The 6,496-nt window shown below is 35.2% G+C and overlaps 1 protein-coding gene across 1 annotated transcript in view; it reads left to right on the forward strand.

Moving 5' to 3' along the window:
* The window catches only part of LOC120572171, a 284,405-nt gene that overhangs the window by 222,072 nt on the left and 55,837 nt on the right, over window positions 1-6,496 (forward strand). The gene's annotated exons all lie outside the window — the stretch shown is intronic.

Consider the following 6,496-nt stretch of genomic DNA (forward strand, 5'->3'; position numbering starts at 1 on the left):
CCCGCCCACTTCATGTAAACCCTTGGGCCAAAGTAAAAAAAAAACAAAACACCAACATCACAGACTGATGAGAAACAGCAGGTTATTTGTGTTTAATTGTGTGATTGTGATACTCTTTTAATACACAAATATGTTTGTTAAATTAAAAAAAAGCATAACTTTTTCTATTTAGGCTTAAAGTAAACGTTGTATAATGTTAGATCTTTTAAAAGGAGTACACGTGAAACAGTAGGCTATATAAAATGAACAACATGAATATTCAACAATTAACAGCATATATGTGTACTAAGAATGCAAGATAATGATTTAAAAACTCTAAACACATATTAGACCAAATACAATAAAAACATTTGCTATTTATTGTGACTGACGGTGTTGACAAAAACAAAGTAATAACTGGAAAAACGCCTATTTTATGAAAAAGAATAGGCCTAAAAAAACGAAATATTCTATTAAAGAATAGACAATTTACTACCAATGATCAACAGAGGTGAAACTCCTTCAACTTCAATCCTGTTAAACAAAAAAATGAAACCAGTTAAATAATTTAGTTAAAAGGCAGATTAGGAAGCAAATCTTCCAATTGATAGCAGAAAAACTTGACAACAAATTCATGAAAAGACTGAGAAAATGCACTTTAATTTTATATGGAAACATATAAAATTAAACTTTTGATGCTTAGCTTTTTAACATATTATTTGTTAATATTTCTGCACCCTAGGTATTTTTTTACATCGTTGTTGTTACATATTATTGCTATTTTTACTAGTTAATCATCTGAATAATTTCCTCCACCAGTGATGAGTTGACCAACAAAAAAACAAATCTCTCTTCAAATGGTCAGAAACAGACTGGAAGACTCAGTGAATCACAGTCAGAGCTGAGTCAAACCACATCAGAACGTTATTTTGTTTACAGAAAATGTGCAGATGTAGACGGTGACATCTAGTGGAAGAAAAAGAGAACAACTAGTCAACATGTGCAGCCTTCACAAGCAGTAGGCTACAGAACAATGTGTTGACAGAGTACATAACTGAACTGCATCCATGTGTAAGTAGATTTTGCATGTATTTGATAAGAAAGTTGAGTTTGTAGGGCTCGAGGTGAAATGCTGTTTCAAGAATATAATAAGTGATATGATTATTATTTTGGCTTAATTAGTTTATTCTGTTTCTGTTTAACAGCTGCCTGTGATACATCCAGACACAACAGACTTGTGAGTACATTCTCAGTTCTTCTTTTGTATTTTAATCTTAAATCAGTAGTGAGACAACGTAACCGTACATTCTGTGTGTGTATGTTTAAATATAACTCAACATAAAGCAAGTTAAAGTATAAGTTATCTATCACAGACAACCAGTAGCCGACTACAAATGGGTTTAAATTATATAAAGTGTTTAGAAAATGTCTGAAAACATTTGATCCTCATGACAAAACAATCGTTTTCAGCACTTTTGTTTTTTTTTAAAGATATTTTATTCCCCTGGTAGCTCATCCTCAAATCAGAGATCACTTACTTGATTTTAAAATGATGATTCTTGAACCTTTTTGTAATTCAGATCTAAAATCCTGATCCTTGAACTGCATCATGTGGCTTTCATTTTGAATAGATTCAGACAAAAACTGGGAACGAAGACAACTGACAACTGAGTGTTGAAAGGAAATACTATTGCAGTTAGTGAAATATCTAACATCACATTAGATTGATTTCTGCGTCTGGTGTGTGAGGTTAGTGAGACATCTTTCACCACAACATTCAGTCAACACCTTCCTTTTATTGACAGGCTACATGTAACACTGAGAAACAATCAGAAACATATCAACATTACAACATCTTTCTTTTGCAAATGAACTCTTTACATGTAACACTGAAGCCAAAATATGAATTAACGGTATAAAAGTTATAACACATGTGAAATATCCCAAATCTGTATTTAAGTCAGTCTTGATTTCTCATCACAGTGACTCAACAGTACTTTGGGATTTTACAAGGTGCTTAACATGATTAAACTCAGATTTTAATACAAGATATGAAATGTAAGTGAAGTCGATAAACACAATCAAACAAAACGTCAGTTAAAACAAAAAATGCAAAGATTATAAGAACTTTTATTAACAGCATAATCAAATCGGATGCTGGTGCCACAATGTTTTTTTAAAGGAGATCTATTTTGCTTTTCTGTATTTTCTGTCACATCTATATCGATAACATGTGGAATGTCAATGCATTCTCACGAACGGTATCATGATATCTTACTAAGATTTATGCACACCAAAACGTAAGATATCCTACGAAATTAGGAGACCGCCGGCTGGCTACGAGCTCCATGACGCCAAGCGGCAGTTGCTAGTTGTTTAAGCCGCTACAGACCTCCGTCACAGCTCGGTTGTATTAGCAGTTAGTAAGTGGCTTTAGCCGAAAATAGGTGACTTTGAGCCGAGTACAGAGCACGGTGAGCTGACACTCGTTTCGGTGGAGATTATGGTGAAATTTAGTCCACAAAATATAAGCGTTTTGCCGTGACAAAAGTTAAAATTAGACTAGTTAAGATAAGGAAAAAGATGGTGGTTTGAATTAAAACACTCCTAAGGAACAAGCATTTCCTGATTGAAAGTCTTTAGTTTTCCCCGGGAAGTGAACTCCGTTCTTTTGAAAGTCCTGCATGTTAACGCCCACCCAAAAATGAAAAGTCAAAGTAGCCTATAGTATGTCAAAAAAAGTCACAAAAACGTCACAGTATAGTATGTCGAAAAGTGATAAAAAGCCATAGTATAGTATGTCGAAAAGTGATAAAAAGCCATAGTATAGTATGTCGAAAAGTGATAAAAAGCCATAGTATAGTATGTCGATAAGTGAAACATAGTACATTATGTTTAAAAAGGTCACAAAAACATCATAGTATAGTATGTTGAAAAAAGTCAAATCACAACAAAAAAAAGTCAGTATAGTATGTAAAAAGTCACAAAAGGTTGTTCTACTCTTTAGTCATCGAATACAAGCATAAACCTAAAAACTGATATATAATAGGTCTCTTTTAAACAACTGACATCCCTACAGTCCTGTTTCGAGTGTGACTGAAAACACAGTCTCCTCCAAAAGTTACTACCCAAATCTACAATATTCAGGACACTCAAATTCACACAATATTAACACAATACATGATTCTGCTGAAGCTAATTCATCTCATCAACACATACCAATATGTTCCTATTAATTCTAACGATAACTAGTGATTAGAGCTGATATTTAGCTTTGAAATAAGCCATTTTAGCTTCAGGAAGTGCAAATGAACAGTTTTTAGACATTATTTTCTAATTGTTTTAATGCATGTAGTACTGTAGCTTATTTTAATGTATTTTAATTCAAAGTAGCATCCACAATTAGGCAGCTTTAAGGAGATTATAGAGGACAATCAGCAATGTATACTGTACAGATATATGTAGGTGTGACAACTTCTCTAATAGTTAACATAAAAGTATAAAAGAAGAACTACTTTAATAAGATAAGGGATCGTTTGTGATCAGGTTTAAAAGAAACACACATTGACTCTGAATAGCAAACGAGAAACGAACAGAGGTGTCCTGAGTCAAAGTCAAACGTTTTGTTGCAGAAGTATTCTGAATATTCATTGTGAGATAAAAAGTTTAGCTGCAAGGTGCAGGTTTATAAACGGATACGACTGAGCTGCGTTACTGCATGTTGATAGTGTCGAGAAAGATCAGATGAGGGAAAGAGCAGCCGGAGTCCTCTATGTATTAATCACTTTTTTTAAATATAAAGGATAGCACAAGAGTCTAAACACATGTATCTCACCCTGTAAAACTAGGTGCAACAGAAATGTCAATGACTGCTGTTGGTCTTTGAGAAGAACCAAATATGTATAACTAAAAATAATCAAGCGTTACAAAATCTGGTTGATAAAATAATAAAAGATAGAGGTGCTAACTTAACGGAAACCATTAAAAAGATGACACCATACAACTTAATACTCAAAAAAGGCATAAAACGGTAAACTACTCACAACATACTGATCTGCTGCTACACAGTCACACAATATTTGCAATGAACTGAATTATTATAAGTTATTTGTGACACTGAAATGTTAACGTTACCACAGTTAAAAGCTGTTTGGTTGAATCTGTTCAATCTGAGGTTGACATGTTAAAACTTTGGTCAAACATCAACTAAAACGTAATAAAAACAAACAAATTCGGTTACAACAAAAACCTGTACAACCTCATACAATCCTGAATAATTGAATGTTACATACAAGCCTGTACACGTAAAAGTGATTTGGTGAAACTGTAAACCGTAAAGCAGACACCAGGAGCTTCTGACTGGGGGAATACATGTGTGAGTTCAGACTTTTAATGGGACTTTATAGGGTTTCTGGAGTTGCTGCTGGCGATGGCGCAGGTTTGGTTTAAAGGCTGGTAGAGACATGTTTGAAACCCAAGCTAATGTGTTTGTGTTCACTTCCTCTCTTTCACTAACACACACACACACACACTCATAACAGCTTCATGGTGCAGAACTACTTTACAGCTTATATTCTTTGTATGGATTTTTCGTTTGAGCCATCCACATTTGTACGTTTTGATTTAAATCCCTCTCTTAAAAAAAACTCCAACATTTTCCGTCACATTAACAGTGTTGGGCAAGTTACTGAAAATGAGTAATTAGTTACTGTTACTAGCTACTTCTTTTAAAAGCAATTGAATTACTTTACAAATTACTGTATATCAAAAGTAATTAGTTACTAGGGAAAGTAACTTTGAAGCTACTTTTATGTCTGTTTTTTTAAATATAAATATGAACAGTACTGAACAGTCAAATAATTATGATAATTTTTAGACCTATTTATTATAATCAACAGGGCAACAGGCCTTCAAATCAAGCAGTAGTACAAAAGTCTCTTTAAATACTTGAAACAAAATAACAACTGCCTCAGTCATTTAACAGTGTTTTTTTTTACCACAGTAGGCCCAATGAAATAAAAGTGATTGGCCTACTACAGTATACCTAGCAATCACTGTATTCAGCTCTGCCTGGCTTATCGGCTGCGGTCTGTGTAAAATCTAGCTTTGCTTGTTTGCATGGAGTGGCGCCATCAGCACCCGTAGGGCTGGGGTCTTTCGCTACTAGCTTTGTCAAAGCGTGTTGCTTCAACAGGTACTTCATAAGATTTGAATTGCTACTCTTAGATGTGGATAGGTTCTTTACACCTGCACATAATTGACAACTCACCACTACATTTTTGTCTTTAATTTCGATGAGCGAAAAGTAATGTCTATCATATACGGTAGTTAGAATGCGCCTGCGCACATACTGTGATACCTACTGTAGTTAGAATGCGCCTGTGCATATATTGTGATTTATACGGTAGCACCCAAACGTGTGTGTCCCAGCTCCCTTGTTACTTGCATAGGGAGTTCAGAGTAAAGAAGACTAAATGATAAACTGCCTCCTTCATTATCATTTTATAATGTCTATACTTCCAGAAGAGAAAGGTCATTCTATCTGCACTTGGTTTAATGCTCATTGTTTGATGGTGTATCATTGCATCACCATAAGGTAAATTTTTTTTTTGTTACATGCCCGTTACCGCTAAAAGTAGTGGAATTACAGTAACGCGTTACTTTGTAGCGTGCTACTCCCAACACTGCACATTACTGCAGCTAAGTTGTTTTACTGTGACTTTAGGAGAACTGGATACAATATTTTAAAGATGGCGCCCCATTCATTACATTTTAGGCTTCCACAAATTTTGGGCCCATAGCACTTACATTGTTGTCATGTTAGCAACTTTTTATTACTCAACTGCAAATCTCCAAGATTTTTGTTACAACCTAAACACGATCTCCAGTCCGGTCTTACAGACACACATGACATAACATTTCAGACGTCTGCAAATTTTGGGCCCATAGCACATGCATTGTTGCCATTTGGCCCCCTTTAGCAACTTTCATTTTCATCTAGACAAATCTAGCAACTTTTTGGGCAGAGCCTACCTCCCCTCCCTCCTCGCCCTTGAAGAGAGTCACCAATTTTTCTCCGTGAATGTCTCTGTATTTGGTTGCATTTTATCACTTTGCAGCTATTTTTTTTAAATGCTGCGCATATGTTGTCAAATTGGAGAAGATTTACCAAAATGATGAATAACACTGCTCACAGGAAGGTCATGTTACACAAGCTAGTTTTTGGATAATCTGTTCTGGTTTTGGCCCATGTTGGCAAAGTTCTTGTTTAAATTTTGACTAGTTAAAAAAAAAAACACAATGTCCTCTTTTTCTGTCTGATAAATGCTTGCTTTGTCCTGCTACACCCTGCTTTGCGCTGCTACACCCTGTAACGCCCTGCAGTGCCCTGCTACACCATGAACTACTATTTCTAGTCATATTATCTTTATTGGGACTTTATTGGGATTATTGCCACTGTTCATCACACCCCAACCGGCACCGTCAGACACCGCCTACCAAGAGCCTGGGTCTGTCC

This window comes from Perca fluviatilis, chromosome 14 (assembly GCF_010015445.1).
Source record: "Perca fluviatilis chromosome 14, GENO_Pfluv_1.0, whole genome shotgun sequence".
NCBI lineage: Eukaryota > Metazoa > Chordata > Actinopteri > Perciformes > Percidae > Perca > Perca fluviatilis.